Source organism: Zonotrichia leucophrys, chromosome 3, assembly GCF_028769735.1.
Source record: "Zonotrichia leucophrys gambelii isolate GWCS_2022_RI chromosome 3, RI_Zleu_2.0, whole genome shotgun sequence".
Taxonomy (NCBI): Eukaryota; Metazoa; Chordata; class Aves; order Passeriformes; family Passerellidae; genus Zonotrichia; species Zonotrichia leucophrys.
In genome coordinates, this window is record NC_088172.1 from 38203255 (window position 1) to 38218929 (window position 15675).

The 15675-nt window shown below is 44.0% G+C and overlaps 1 long non-coding RNA gene across 2 annotated transcripts; it reads right to left on the bottom strand.

Moving 5' to 3' along the window:
- Positions 1 to 1763: 1763 nt before the first annotated feature.
- On the bottom strand, positions 1764 to 15276 carry LOC135444822 (uncharacterized). 2 transcript variants are annotated; one of them, XR_010439291.1, is made up of 5 exons: positions 15185 to 15276; positions 7793 to 7930; positions 4878 to 4916; positions 3966 to 4152; positions 1764 to 3734 (listed from the first exon to the last, which is right to left on the bottom strand). It is a non-coding gene; the product is annotated as an uncharacterized LOC135444822 (long non-coding RNA). The 2 variants fall into 2 exon arrangements; XR_010439290.1 differs by having other exon boundaries at positions 4878 to 4977.
- Between the last annotated feature and the right edge of the window lie 399 nt (positions 15277 to 15675).

Below are 15675 nucleotides of genomic sequence, written 5' to 3' on the forward strand. Positions count from 1 at the left end.
CTGAAACAAAGGCTGCATTTACTGCTCTGTTTAGGGTTAGGGTTAAGAAACCCACAAAGCCTAGAGCTCCAGGGACACTGGAACCACAATAGGCATGCCAAGGGAAGCACAGCCCTGCCCCAACATTGTTCCCTCCACATCTTTCTGCCTGGAACCTGCCTCAACCAAAGGCTGCTTTTACTGCTTCTATTAGGGTTAGGGTTATGCGTAGGGGTAGGTCTAAGAAACCCACAAAGCCTAGAGCTCCAGGGACACTGGAACTTCAAAATGCATGCCAAGAGCAGCACGGCGCTGCCCCAACATTCCTCCATCCACACCTTTCTCCTTGGCATCAGCCATGGGCTGGCCACCTCAGCGTCAGCTCATGCTCCTTTTACTGCTCCACTTAGGGTTAGTGTTATGCTTAGGTTTGGTCTTAGGGATTGATTTATGCTTTAAGAAAACCACAAAGACTAGAGCTCCAAGAAATACTGAAATTTTAAAAGCAGAAGTTGCCTCTACAGATTTTCATCATGCTCAATGGCAAGTACAAGGTAAGGCAAGGGCATGGAGATCACTTCTCCTCTCAGGAGGCAATAACTGCTATACTGAATCTCAGGAATCACCACAAGAAATCTATTGTGTGTAGGACTGGGACATACTGAGGCCAGGGCTCTCCCACAACTGTCCAGTTCCAGGATGATGCACAAGCTGTTGTTCATTCCATACAGAGAAACTGCATCCCTGACCTCCAGCCCTCCTGCAACCCAGCCCTACTCTGTCCTGGAGCTGTTCCCTCAAAAGAGTTCATAAATTAATTAGAGGGAAATATCGAAGTTGGAGGGGAGACGACCCACCTTGCGTTGGTCAGCATCGACTTCACTTTATTCATCAATCAGGCACCTTTTATAACAGTGTTAATTCACTTCATGCATATTGCAAAATCTGAGCTCACAATAGGTCAGAGATAACATACCAACTCCTCCTTATGTTTCCAATACCAAGATTTGGGTTCTCAAAATTATTCTTGCTTTCCCAAAACAGCCAAAGATAGAACATCCACTTGTTATGAGAAAGCTGCCTGAGAACTCTGATGTGCAAGGCTCTCAAGGCCTTCATGTTTGCCACTTTTACCTGTAGTTAAAAATAACCTGAGAACCTCTGCTGTTTACAGAAGCAGGCTGTGAGAATCTGCTCCTCACAGCTGCCTTCTAGGCCATCCCTGAAAAAATCTCCAACAGGGAAAGACCACGGGCTCCCAGGATTGTACTGAGTGTCCTCCACTCTGGTAGTAATGCATGGGAGATAGCACTGGGATACAGATACCTGGAGACCAGAATGGAGCAAATCTGATACGAGCTCTTTACGCACACACACCAATTTTCTGTGATGGATTCAGACTTGGCAATATAAAATACCTTGTCCTGATAGGGACATATCCACTGACCATTGTTTCTTCCCTGACCCATTGCATGACAACAGTGTTTTTCAGTGCCTACGTGCACAGATTTCACCCTCACTGTGTCATCTTGCACTTTCATTTCCTTTCTCATGGTTTCTGGGGACAAGGCTTTTAAAAAGGCAACGTTTCATTTTCTGCTTTCAGAAGAACCTCTCTGATGGCAATCTTTCAGATTTCTATTCTTGACTGCTCAAAGTTGAGCCAAGTGGGAGGGTTAAGAAGAATTCTGCTACAATTCATCTAATGGGCTTCCCAATTTTCCATTTATTAAAGTACTGTATTTAACATTGTTTATAGAACCTGAATTACAGGGGTGGTTCACATGACTGAGAAGAATGTACTTAGAATACAGCATCAGCAAACAGGCTGAACTGATATTGAAAGGGGGAAAAAAACAACTGTATTGAAGCAGAAGGTAACCCTCAGGCCTTTAGAGAAAAGCAAAACTACTTAGCTAATAATAAGCAAAAGTAAAGAAAGGCAGAAATTAAAAAAAAAAGGAAAGTAAAAGAGGAGGACAGGAGGAAAATGCATGGACTTTTCTTATTTTTCGTCTTTTCAGTCTCTCTGGAATATTCTTGCATCCTCATGGCTCACAAAATTCTTTGTAGAGAAGAATTGTATTGATACTCTCAGTCCTCAGCTTCAATGGGCCCCATTCTGCCTTTAATGTTGCTTCCACAGTGTCAGAAAAGGTCTCAGCAAATTAAGTGATACAACCAGATCATGAACCCTCAGCAAATGTTTGCATGCCTTTTAGCCATCTTGCAACCAGCTAGTACTTGAGTCAAGCATTTCTGCCACATTGTACTGGAAGTCACAAGGAAATGAGTTCTTTGCTTGAGATCATCTCATGAGATGTGCAATGAGACAAGACATGCAACAGGTTATTGTGCAATTGCAGCCTTACACCAAGATTGTTCAGAGCATGGTACAGGGAAAAAGGGCCTATTTTTGACTGCAGTGGGAACTCAAAACACAGCAGAGATAGGGATAAAATAAAGAAGTTAAATCCTTTGTTTTTATCACTGCTTTCCCCGAGTGGATTCCATCAACACCATCTCTGCTTGGTCGCTGTGAAAAGTGCCGTTACAAAAATCTGCCACTCATTTTACTTTAAAGATTGATCTTAGCATTTGTTTTCCATCACAAACAGTTTGAATCTCTCCCCATTCCTTGAACCAAATCTTTATGTAGTTTCTGGTTGACTTAGGCGCCCCTAAGAGCCACTCCTCACAAACACATCCCGAATAAAAGTACTTGGTGAAGCACAGCTTGGAAGTACCTTCCCTCTCCTTCACTTGGTTTTAGACAGTGACCAGCCTGTTCTTCTTCCCTTAGTGCTGAGTAGCTCTTGACAAGAAAGAGCCGGTCTTTTGGTGGAGTATGGGGTCTCTGCTTTCTCCACAAGTCTGGAGATACCAACAGGTTTTCACAGGGCACCTGCCACTAGGGCTTCTCTTGAGACTACTCAGGGTTTATGAGACAACACTGTTCCCTTTGCTTCTTACCAGCTGGCCAGGAGTAGGTGAGGGCACAACTCAGATCTAGGTCACTTATGTTCACAGAGATTTGGTTGCAGATATTAAGAGGAGTCCTACACAGAATTTGTACAGACCCAAATAAACTGAGCTGTCAGAGACACCAGCTTGCTCTGAGCTAACAAGGCCTGACAGACAGCGTGCCCCTTCACAGCATGGCCATGGCTGCAGGACACCCTCCAGGAAAAAGTACATCACCACCAGCTCTGCATGAGCAACTCTTCAGGCTGCACAGGCACAGCTGGGGAGGAAGGCAAAGTCTCTGAAGGTCTGCTGTCAGAGCTTCACCAGCAATAGCAAATCTCATACTGTCAGCTCAGGGGTCTTTGTGTTACAAACACAAATGGGTTTCAAGTTCTTAGCACCATGCTTCTAAAACACATATGCACATACATAAAAATTGTCTAGCTCTAGCACACTAGAAAAATGATAGGTGTAGGTTACCTATCAATAAAACTGCTCTTTTCTTCCTGAAGAAATATCAGATGTGATGCAAATGGTAAAAGGGGCTTTGGACAGAAAGGGGGGAGATTTTTTCACTTCGGTCCTTTAAACAAAGACAGGAAAAAAGATAGTCCTAGTTTACTTTCCTGTGTCATAGAATCATCTTGTCTTTTTGTCTTTGGACATAAGTACAAGGCTACTGTCTCGCTGTACTTGTATGTTGTAATTTAAATTAATTGCACTGTTGATAGTGACTGGAAAAAATCCTCCATCCATTAGGAATATCCTCCAGGTAAATGTATGTGTGCCTAAAAAAATAGAGATTACTTTTGTAAATAAGAACAACATTCAATTAGTTATGGGAGTCCCATCTAATATGATGAGGAAAAGGCAACTCAGAGGCCACACTGATATTTGATATGTGGTACACTGTGCTCTGACTTTGAAGGTAGGACAGGTACAAGAAAAGAAAGAAGCATCTGTTATCAATCCTTGTGAAAAAAAACCCAATAAAATTAATTCCAGAATATGTGTCCTACCAAGATGCTGGACTACTCCTTCCATGGAATAGTTCCCATGTCTTCACCGAGCCACTGTCAATCACTTATTGCTGGTCCAACCTCAGAGGCATCAGGACATCTTATTCACCAAAGCTGTCCAGATTTTGTATGCCAGTATAAATCCTGTTTCTCAGTTATGCCAAGTAGGTACTACGTGTCATTGGACCTAAATCAAGGCAGAAAATTGTATTCCTATAAATCATTGTTTGGGAAAGGCATAATTAGAGGTGAAATCATAGTATCTAGCATTGGATACTTAGCAGAATGGCACTAAAATGAAGAAAGATGAAGTGAGAATGATTACTTAAAGCTGTCTATTATCTTGGAACATATTAGTATTGCCAGCAAGACTCATCTTTACTTTCCCTAACAAGACACCAGGTTTTTTTGCCAGTGTGATTCAAGGTGCCTTTGAGCACATAGGTGTGTATTTTGGCATTATATAACTCCATTTGATGCTATATCTGAGAAAACCGCTCCACCTAAATATGTGGTACACCACCATGACAGACATGTTGATCAATCAAAACTGCTGCCAGGCAGTAAGAGAGCTCAGAAGGGTAATTAACCAAAACTGAAAGTTAGTAGAAATGCCAACATCTGTCATGCAGGTAATAATAATTCCATTTTGGTGACATCAGTATGATTACATTCTGTCTCAGATTCTTATTATTCTCTATATAACCTTCTGTAGAGAATGCTTTCTAGAACTCCTGATGGAGAACCAAGTTAATAAGCTGTGATCATGGGATTTTCTTGAATTAGCTGTTAATGGTTAGGTTCTTTGGCCCACATTAGGGAAGGAGAAAGCAGTGCAGAGGACCTTGTTCTCCGAGGAGCTCAAGGCAAATGGAGGAAGGAAGAGTGCCTCTGAGGATAGGCTTTACTCACCCTGCAGCTTTGAGCATCCAGGAGCTGTGGGAGTCATAGCTGTGAAGCAAACGTTCTCTGAATCACAGAGTTACTCAAGAGAGGCAGTTCATGGTGCACCCTGTGTGTAACACTCGGTAGGCTGAAACATACCCTGGGGACTAAAATGTCTCTCGGAAAAGACATCAAAATGTTTGTAATAAAAAAGGAAGTAAGGTGACTTCAAAATTCTCCAAATGCTCTGTAACAAAATTACCTGCACTTCATTTTAACCCAACATGGTGGCAACTAAGAGGGATAGTGGCAGACTTGATAAAAACAAATAGACACAAATATTAGTGACCTAGATGCATATTTGAAAGTGACTCTGACTGGGGACATTTACAGCAAAACATATGTCTGAGAGGAATGTTACCGTAGCAATTGACTGGATAATAATTCAGGAGCTCTACTGCCTCCTGTTTCTGGTATTAAGATTATTTCCTATACAGAGCAGAAGAGCTACTAAAGCTATCCAAAGTTTTCACAAGTGCCTGTGAAACTTTGGAAACTAAATGACAGGACTCTTGGAGTTGGGAGTCCAGAGCCAGGTTTAGCAGGAGCACTCTGCACTGATTTCCATGAGACCTGGACTCACACAGAAATGGAGGGGACATCAGCTAAATCATTTAAGTCCTCTTCCAATACAATTGTACACACACTTCCAAGACCCAGCTGACTCATGCTTGGGTTGCACTGTGCTGTGCAATGCCACACATAAAGCTTTTATTGAACTCCATATGCATCTTGAAAATACACTACTCAACCAAGTTTAGACATGACTTTGTCATTTCATTGCAGCCTCTTTGTCACTCTCAATTCTTCTGTACTTTATTCTCATGCTTTTTAAAAAAGAGTCTCTGTTTTATCAGTTTTTGCAATACAAAAAGCAATCTACGCTGCAACTTTTTCTGTAGCTGCATATCCTACTTTGAAAGGCAATTCTGAGGCAAGGATCTTGTTCTTCATTTTTGTCAAACACACACAAGTGATTTTTAAAGTGAACTGGAGCTTATATCAGTTGCAGTACTAGCAAGAAAATTACAGGGGCAAATAACAGCTTCTGGGATTGAACTTGGCAGAGAAGTTCAAATGAGGTTAAATGTGATTTAGTGTCACACTAAGCCCTGGTGTGAAGAAAATGGAAACTGCACTGGCAACAAGGAATAAGAAAGATGAGTTATCTGATATTTGCATTTTTTCTTACTTCCTATTAACACACAACTCCTTATTTGAGGAAAACATTTTCCTCACGAATTGCCTTTGTAGCAGTTTCAGCAGAGAAAAATAGAAATAAAAGCACAACATAGTTTTATCTCCATGCAAATCTGCAGAAAAGTCCTCAGTCTACAATTACATGCAACTCCACTGGATAGCACAAGCATGATCATACTGGGTCAGAGCAAAGGTCCATCAGCTCAGAGTCCTGCCTCCCACAGTGATCAAAAGCAGACTCGTGAGAAGATTACAAAAATCTCCAGAACAAGCATATGATGGTATTTCCCACTGATGTTCTCACGGCCTCCTCAGGCATTTCCTCAGCCAGACATGACTCCTGAATGTTTAATCTTGGTAATTTTTTTTCCATGAGCCTGTGCAGGCTCCCTCTGAGTCCTATAAACTTTTACCACCTGCGGCACAATGCAGGAAGAAATCCCACAGCCTAATTACAGGCTATGTGCAAGAAACACCTTATTATTGTTGTTATTGTTGTTGAGAGCTGGATATCTGCTGCTCACCTTCGCACCTTAGACTGGAAAAGACTGTGAGCAAACACTCTTTGTTTATCCCCTCACCTTGACTGACAATTTTACAAGGCTCCCAGTTGTACCTCTTGTTCCACCCAGCAACCTTTCACCATCCATGTGGCTCTTTGGGAACCTTCCAGAGTTCTCTCCCCCTCCTCAGGTGGAGACCAGAACTGCGTAGGCTTGTCAGCACAGATTTATCCAGTGGTGGTGTTCTTATGATTTTGTTTTTACTGAAAGGGAATCAATTTTATTTTCTTTTTATCACCACTGAGATGAAATTTTGACAGAATTATCTGTTGTAATTTTGAGATTTTGGTATTGCATGGTGAATGCACTGACATGTAATGATCAAGTCAGAGGCTGTAATTTTATATATTGGGATTGGTTTCTTTCCCCCAGGGGCATCATTTTACCAACACACTGAACTCTCCCTTTGAAAGAAAGTTCAACTTTTTCAAGTATGCCTTCTTGCTTTAATAAACTGTTTAATCCTGCTGTTAAGCAATGCCAGCATCCTCTCACCCCTTCTTAGGGCTTTCTTCACATGTGGTATGCATTTCTTGAATGCTTCCAGTATGTCCCCAAAAGGTCCCCCTGCCATCTGCCAGGACTGAATTCCCCCAGCTAAGCCTTCTGATTTTTTTTGAGCAAGTATTCTCCTTTTTATGTAGCCTCTTATTTTGAAGTTGCCATAAGTGGGTAAGTTCTCTACCTTAATAAGTAAGTTTATTAGCATACTTCGATAAAAGAGATTATAAGATTAGACATAGATCCTACAAAAAAATAAAAATATTAACTCATAAGTCAACCTCTGTGGCAGCCACCAACCTATCTGATGTAATGAAGTATGAATCAGAACATAAAGGTGATATAATGCTCAGGTAATAGGACAGCTGTACCAACATGATCTGTAGATTTCCCTCAGTGAGGCATGTAAGGATCTTCAGCACTTTTAGTTAAATAATAAAATTAATGCCTTTAAGTGAAAGCACATTAGAAGGCACACATCATGATCTTGGAACAGACACCATGGACAAAATTTAAATTCATCTTTCCTACATTTTTTTTTCTTTGTGAACAACTGAAAAAAGCATCTCTTTATCAAAAAAGGTGCCAGTCCCATCCCCAACAAGTTGTAATTCCTACCATAATTGATGCCTGATTGCTGCATTGAACTGCAGAAACACCACTCCTCTGTAAATGGCTAGCAGCTGGGATACTCTGCTGAGATCCAGTAGATTCTGGAAGCTGTAAGAATTTTCTGTGTGTCTTGAAGTTCAGTCCCTGCAATCCCAAGAAGAGTAAATTTATCAGGTAAGGCATCAGAAACTGCACATAAAAATATGTCAGTTTTGTAAACTCATTTTCCCTCCAGAGGTTTTGTATTCAGGACTTTCTCAATTTTTCATCCTCCCCAGTGATGCAGAAGAATCTGTTTAGAACCCCCTCAACATTACAAAACGAAGCTTTAAGAATAGAGATTGTGGCAGGTGGAGAATTATGTGGATGCAGTAAAGTCAGGGAGGAAAAGGCATAGTAATAGAAAGTTGCAGGCAACTCAAAAGAATGATTCTTTCACTGGCCTTTCCCATTAAAAAGTTAAACATTATAAAATCCAAGCAAGGATGGTGGTAAAAATTCTCCTAACTATCATGTTAAGATTAGGTTTGTCAGACACAAGCAGAATTCTGGGTTTATCTCGGCTGTTTGAGGGGCCTGGGAGGCCCGGAGGTGGCCCGGAGGTGGCCTTGGAGCAGCCCGCGTATCAAAGGACGAGAAGAGGCTTCAGTTCTTCTTTCTGGTTTTATGTTTATTAATTGTTTATCTAAAAGATGTTCTTTCAGCCAAACAGAGATCCGCTCAGCAGTCAGCCATGGGCACACTCCGTCCGCCTTCCGGGCAGCCACGTATCTTTATACCCTTTGCTACGTATACAATATTTATCATTTTTCCCCAATACCATCTATTCTTATAACTCGGTGTACTCTTAGTAATAACCAATAGAAAGGTGCCACCGTGGCCAAAGAAGATGGAGGAGAGGAGGAAGAAGGAGGAGGACAGGACACACCCCAATTCCTCCATCTTACTCCTCTAAACCCCCCTGTACATAAATCCTAAACCTTGTGTCTCACTCTCTAATTAACTAATCCCTTCACCATTCACCCGGTGAAGCCCTCATCCTTGTCGTCTCCTGTGCAGGGTTAAAGTCCAGCTACCAGACACTTCTGGCAACATTCCAGGACTCCCGAGACCCCCAAAGTGGTCTCGGAGGCTCAGAATCTCAGGGCTGAGATTTTGAGATCCGACATCTCCCCCTTCTGTTTGCCCCAAGAAAACCTCTTTTACAATCCGATTCATGGCATCTGGGACGACATGGATGAGGACTAGGAAAATTATTGCAACATAAAATCCTAAACTATTAAAACATAAAATCCTACCCTTAAAATTCTTCTCCAAATGGGAGAAATGTCAAAGAAATCTGCCCTTAAAATTCCTCTCCAAATGGGAGAAATGTCAAAGAAATCCTACCCTTAAAATTCCTCTCCAAATGGGAGAAGTGTCAAAGAAATCTACCAGCTGATCAATATATGATCCTTTGTCAGTTTTCCCTATAATAGGTAAATTTACCCCATTGCTTATTGCAATTCAAGACTTTAAGGAGAAAACTTCCCAGTCTTTCGTTCTTATACAGAAATATTCAAGACCCCAAAGAGAAAAAAACCCCCCAGAGTCTTTCGTTTCTCTTGTTTCTCTTCTGAGTTGTCCTTTGCAGTCTGAGTCCCGACTTTTGTCTGAGTATTCGTTTCTTCTTATATCTTGTTGAGGAAAATCGTTGCATAGTTGCATCCGGCATGTTGTGCACTTCGGTCATTCCCCCACGAGTGGCGCTGTCACCGGGCTCCGTGGCTGGGACGACTGCATGAATACAACTGCCTCTTTGTTCCGCTGATTGTTGCTGTTTGCAAGCCTACTTGAGACCGGGGTTACCTAGTTTTTGATTCAACTGACAATAGGGTTAGAAAACACACGCCTCCCCGGGAGGGGAGAGGCTTGGGACCCCGAGGGTTTTTACCAAAGGCACTAAGTCTGGAGAGGGCCCCTCCTTGCCTGAGACGTCACCGGGGGTCTGGCCCGCCCCCGCCCGCGCTCGGCGCATGCGTGCTTTCCGAGCTGCTCTCTGTCTCTCCCGAGGTAATTTTTTCCTCTCCCTTTTTATTCCGCCTCTGAATTTTCCCCCTTCGGTCTGCCCCGACTCTGTCTCCGCCTCCTCCGACGCTGTGTGTGTGTGTGGCCCTTCGTCAGTGTGTGTGGCCCCCTCCCGCCGGCACCCGCGCTCTGCCGCGACTCGCTCCGATCTGCGTCCCGGGTTTTTTGCGTCACAACCGCGCGCCACCTGCGTCTCCCGCAGCTTTTCTGGGATTGCGCAATTCCCCTAATTTCGCTGCATGGGTCAGACGCCCCGGCTTTGGTTTGTGGCTTCTCCCCCCGGGTTTTTTGCGAGTTTTGCCCGCCGCGGGCGTTTCTGCTACCTTGCCGGCCCCCGGGGCCGCTGCCCCCCCCGGCCCTGAGCTTAGCAAAGCCGTATCTGAACACGCCTGCTCTGTTTTTTCTTCAGCCGCGCTCCCCGCCTGCTCCGCCGCTGCCTGGCTGTCGCGAGAAAGCGCCTCCTCCGATCCCTTTTTCTTCCCCCCCCTGCTCTCCCCCCTCGGTCCTGAGTCCTCCATGCTCTCTGGGCTTTCTGGACGCTTTTTGGGAGTTTCCCAGGGTTTCTGGGTTTTGGGACCGGGTATTTTAATAATATTTCTTGCTCTTTTTTCTCCAAGAGCATTTCCCCCTGGCTTCTTAAGGCCAGAGCTAATCTTTTCCTGGAGCCTTGCTCCCCTCTCTCTTTCAGAGAGTCCCCCCCCGGACGTCTGCTGCGTCTCGGGGTTATTTCTTCCTGGCCTTTTAAGGCCAGAGCTAATTTTTTCCGGAGTCTTGCATTGCTCCCCCCTCTTTTGAGGGCCCCCCCCCGGACGTCTGGTGCGTCTCGGGGGTTTTCCTCTCGGCCTTTCAAAGCCAGAGCTAATAAAATTTTTTTGTATGTTTGTGTCACACCTTATAAGGTGGACAAAATTTCCCGTTGTTCCTGGGAAGGTATGCCTCCCATGTTCTTATTTTCAGGCTTTCTTACCAAATCTGTCGCCAGAGCAGTCTGGACGTCTCGATCTGTCCAGCAGATCACGAGAGGTGGACCCAGGGCGCCTTCTGGTTCCAGTCCGGGCTGTTCTGCTACGAATTCTCTTCGGCAGAAACTGAGAGATGGAATTCTCAGTGACTGCTGGTTTTTTTTGCAGTCTCTGCTGGCTTTTTTTTCTCTTCTTCTCTCTTTTTTCTTCAGGGCTTTGAAGGTGGTGGTGGCCCCCCCGAAAGGTTGTGGTGGTCAGAGCTCACCCAGTGGAAGCCAAGTGTCCGGTTTATCTTCCCCCGAAAGGTTGTGGTGGTGGAGCCCAGCCAGGGAACGCCAAGTGTACGTTTTATCTCGGCTGTTTTGAGGGGCCTGGAGAGCCCGGAGGTGGCCCGGAGGTGGCCTTGGGGCACCCGCGTATCAAAGGACGAGAAGAGGCTTCAGTTCTTCTTTCTGGTTTTATGTTTATTAATTGTTTATCTAAAAGATGTTCTTTCAGCTCAACAGAGATCTGCTCAGCAGTCAGCCATGGGCACACTCCCTCTGCCCTCCGGGCAGCCACGTATCTTTATACCCTTTGCTACGTGTACAATATTTATCATTTTTCCCCAATACCATCTATTGTTATAACTCGGTGTACTCTTAGTAATAACCAATAGAAAGGTGCCACCGTGGCCAAAGAAGATGGAGGAGAGGAGGAAGAAGGAGGAGGACAGGACACACCCCAATTCCTCCATCTTACTCCTCTAAACCCCCCTGTACATAAATCCTAAACCTTGTGTCTCACTCTCTAATTAACTAATCCCTTCACCATTCACCCGGTGAAGCCCTCATCCTTGTCGTCTCCTGTGCAGGGTTAAAGTCCAGCTACCAGACACTTCTGGCAACATTCCAGGACTCCCGAGACCCCCAAAGTGGTCTCGGAGGCTCAGAATCTCAGGGCTGAGATTTTGAGATCCGACACAGAATCATGTTCAGAGATGGCATTTTGCTTACTCCAAAGACCTAAACTAGATACTACTTGATTAGGGATGAGAAGGACAACATTTCCAACAGTTTTTTAATGAAATATTTTTTCAGCTCAATCATGCAAGCTGCAGAATATTTTCCTACTGAGGCTCCAAAGTTTTTTATTCCCTCTAAGCATAGGGAAAACTTCTCAAAGCAATGGTTCTGTGCAAGTCATTATCCTTGCAAGAGCACCTGCTCTTTCTTGGTGCTTGCAGGAAGTGTGCACACAGGGCTTGACGGGCTCCCAAGACAGCCCTGACAGAAGTGATTTAACTCAGAACTACCTGTTATAGAAACCCAATGTTCCCTCTGTCAGACTGGAGGGCCTGCCATCATTCAGGGAAGTTAAATGATCTGATTTGGAGGAGAGGGAAATTATTCCTCAGCAGCAGCTACCAGAAAGATCTCTTGGTTATGAGCAATGGAGTAAAACTCTGCACAAAATTGTTACCAAAAGTGTTACAGAGAAGCAGAGCACTGCCCATATCTTCTGTTTTAAAAGTGTAGTAGCTAGGCACATGTTAGATGTATTCCTCCTACATCTGGTTATGTGGTTCCTCACTGATCATTGAGCTCAGCCTTTTTGATTGTTTCAAAGCTCATTATGCATGCTAATTTACGTGAGCTTTCTCAGTCATATACAAATGAAGTTACTGATATGCACTTGATTGCACAATGAGTGCACACCACAGAACAGGAAGGGCTTTTTGTCAGAGAAAATAAACCCACTTCAAACATCAAACATTCATAAGCACAGTAGTAAAATAAAAGCTGTAACAAGTATTTATGATTCACTGACTCCTTTCTTCCTTCCAAAATGAAAATTCAGGAAGATAAACTCAGAACTGATAATAAAAATCTTACTCACATAAGAAGAAAAATACATAAAGGATAAAATCTGGAGATATTAAAAGACCAAGCTGGTCTTTTATATATTTTAATAATTATTGAAGAATTTATTGTTTTTATTAAACTGTTGTGATAAATTTTTCATTTTGTAACAGATGCCAGGACAAAAGAAAAGCTGTGCAGAGAAACTTTATACTCCTGTGAGCAGCATCAAATGTACAGATAATGCAAAGAGGGGCATTTCCTAGTGACAGGAAAACAGCCCAGACACAGCACTCACACCCACAGAGAAGATGGTATGCATAAAATGCCATGGTTTGAAATTCCAGCTCCTTATACTGCGAGAATACTCCAGGGGCTGAAAAGCAGAATGCCAAAAGAGTACTTCAGTACTTGGGGTGGGATTATCTGACTGTCCTTGGTGCCTAATTATCATACATCAAGTTTAATTGGGCTCCTGCAATCTCAGGCACCTCCAAAGGGACTTCCATCTCACTCACAATGAACACGTTTTGGCTGAAGGTGCCTTACTTTGTCAGAGTGTCCTGCAGAGGTGTCCCGTGACAGCAGAGGTACCAAACCAGTGGGGAGATGTCACACACCCCCTCCCTGTTACCTGCTAAAGGAAAGGCAGGCAAATCCCAGCCCTGCAGTCGTTTGACTTGAATAACAAGCCAAAGCTCTTAGGGAAACCAGTCCTATCTGTCTCCTTGCAGGATGACACACACCTCAGCTGTTTCAGCCTTTGGAAAGGAAATGACACATTCACTACAGCAACCCCAGCCTGCCATTTCAAATCTTCTGGTGAAGAGAAACTCGTCATAGGCTGATCAGATGGCTTAACAGGTGCTTGCTAAAGGTGGAAGAACAATTTTTGGACCATGTTTTCTATTCCCTGCAGGAGCAGACCTGCCAGGCCTGGTGGGTGCATTGCTTTTCTGTGAGATCATGACAGATCTGTGATGCTGTGGAAACACAACAGCCTTCCTCAAGTAAAATGCAAAAGGAAAAAGAAAACAAAAAGGATAAAATTTCATCTTGACTTTATTCTTCACTTGACATCAATTTCCTCCTTTTTCCCCCTTTCTCACTATCAGCATTTTACACTCTTTAGCACCTGGAACCATCTGCTTAAGCACTCAATATGGGTCACTTTTCAATCCTTTTGGTCACTTCCCAGTCTGGGGTCAGGATTTAAGACACAAAAGCAGTTTGGGGAATTTCCTAACTGAGCAAAGGCCAGGATATACAAAACCACATGGTAAAATGCAACCACCATTTCTAGGCTTAGGTGAGGAACTCTGAGAGCAGCCTGCAGACAAGACAAAGGCACAAATAAAACCTTTCAGATGACTGTCCCCAAGTAAACCCACCAAAGTAGCAAATATTTTTGCTTCTTGGGTCACAGCTGCTCCCAGAGACCAAATAAGACCTTGCTGGGATGGCACTGGGGATCCCAGAGCAAGTTCAGCCACTGGGTTTTGTTGAGGTTCTGGGTATCACTCCCAGCTGTCACCATTCCATCTAATGTAAAAGCTTCTGATTAAGAAACTGCTTCCCCAGCGCCTCTTACAACTGCTTTCCTCAGTGTTTACACTTACTCAAACAGACACAGCCAGCCTTCCCCCACTGTCCTTTCTCCCAGCTCCCACCAGGTGCCACATCCCTCCTGTTCTCTGCCTTACATATTTCTGCAGGAATAAGTCAAGAGGTCAAAAAGGGCCTAGCCGAAAATTTCAGTGTGCACAGGGGCAGGGAAAATACTACACAAACTGGTGGGCTGGAAAAAAATTAGAAACTCGGAAATATTTGGCTTGGTTTTGGTTAACTTACATGTGACATTTAACCTAAAGGACCCTTTGTTTCCATTTACTTTCATTTCTACCTAAAAATCAAGAGGACCAAGGCTTTGTCCCTACCTTTGCAGCAGCCTCTGCCTGGCAGCCCAACCCCAGCGTTGCCTTTTTCCCAACTTGGAAACGAAACTCAACATGCTTTTAGAAAGGAGGCAATGCAAGAGCAGATCTTTATTTTAATGTCTTTAGGGGCAGTTATGGAGACATGCCCACAAAAGCCCATCCCACAGGGATGAGTACATTTTTATAGGTTTTTATAATAGATAAAAAGCATTAGTTAGGAAGACAAGTGCTGATGCAATTCCCCCCCATGTCAAGCTCCTTCTCTGGAGTCCCCCCTTTGGCATAGGTGTACTTTGCCCATGAAATGTGTCTTGAAGAGCTGTTCTCAGCCTTGGCTCCCAGGAAGAACCAAGACAGCACTAGGGCCTTGTACCCCATGAGGCTTGGAGTTCTGGAATTTGCTTTGTTTTTCTGCCTAGGGAAAGGCCACGGACAATTACTGGGAAAACGAGTCACTAATACAGTAGGCTACAGAGCTATAAATGCATGTGCAAAGAATACAGAGGAAATACAAAAGGAAAAAAGGCAAAAAACCCAAGCAGCATCACCAGGACCAACCATTGTTGTCATCATACTGCAGAAGTCCCATACCTTCTCTGCGATTTCTCATGGCCAGCTCCTTGCAGCACTCTTTCTTCCTCACAGCACAACCAACAAACTCCAACTCTCTCCTCACCCAGCTGACCCACTCTTCTGTAGCACTCATCTTCTTATTGGACACAGCTGTGGCCTATTAAGGGCAGACCTGCTCCTAATCTTTGGTGATTGGTACAGCTGCAACTCCTCAGGTGTGAGACTGCCTTCTGCACTATTTTCTTACATTCTATCCCTCCACAAACCATCATGGTGAGCTGTGAAAAGTAGCAATCCCTTGCCCAGCCCCGCTGTTCTGCTTTGGGGTTTTTGCGACACTTTAGCCTGATGTCTGTGTCTACCAGGACCCCCAGCTATTTCTGCTTCTGCCACCGATTTGGGGTCAGTGCTACAATTCAATTCACAGCCCCAGGGGTCTGCTCACCTCTGCTGTTTCAGCTGCCACTCTGAGGTTCCTGCTGCAGTCTCTTTAACCACCGGGAGTGGCA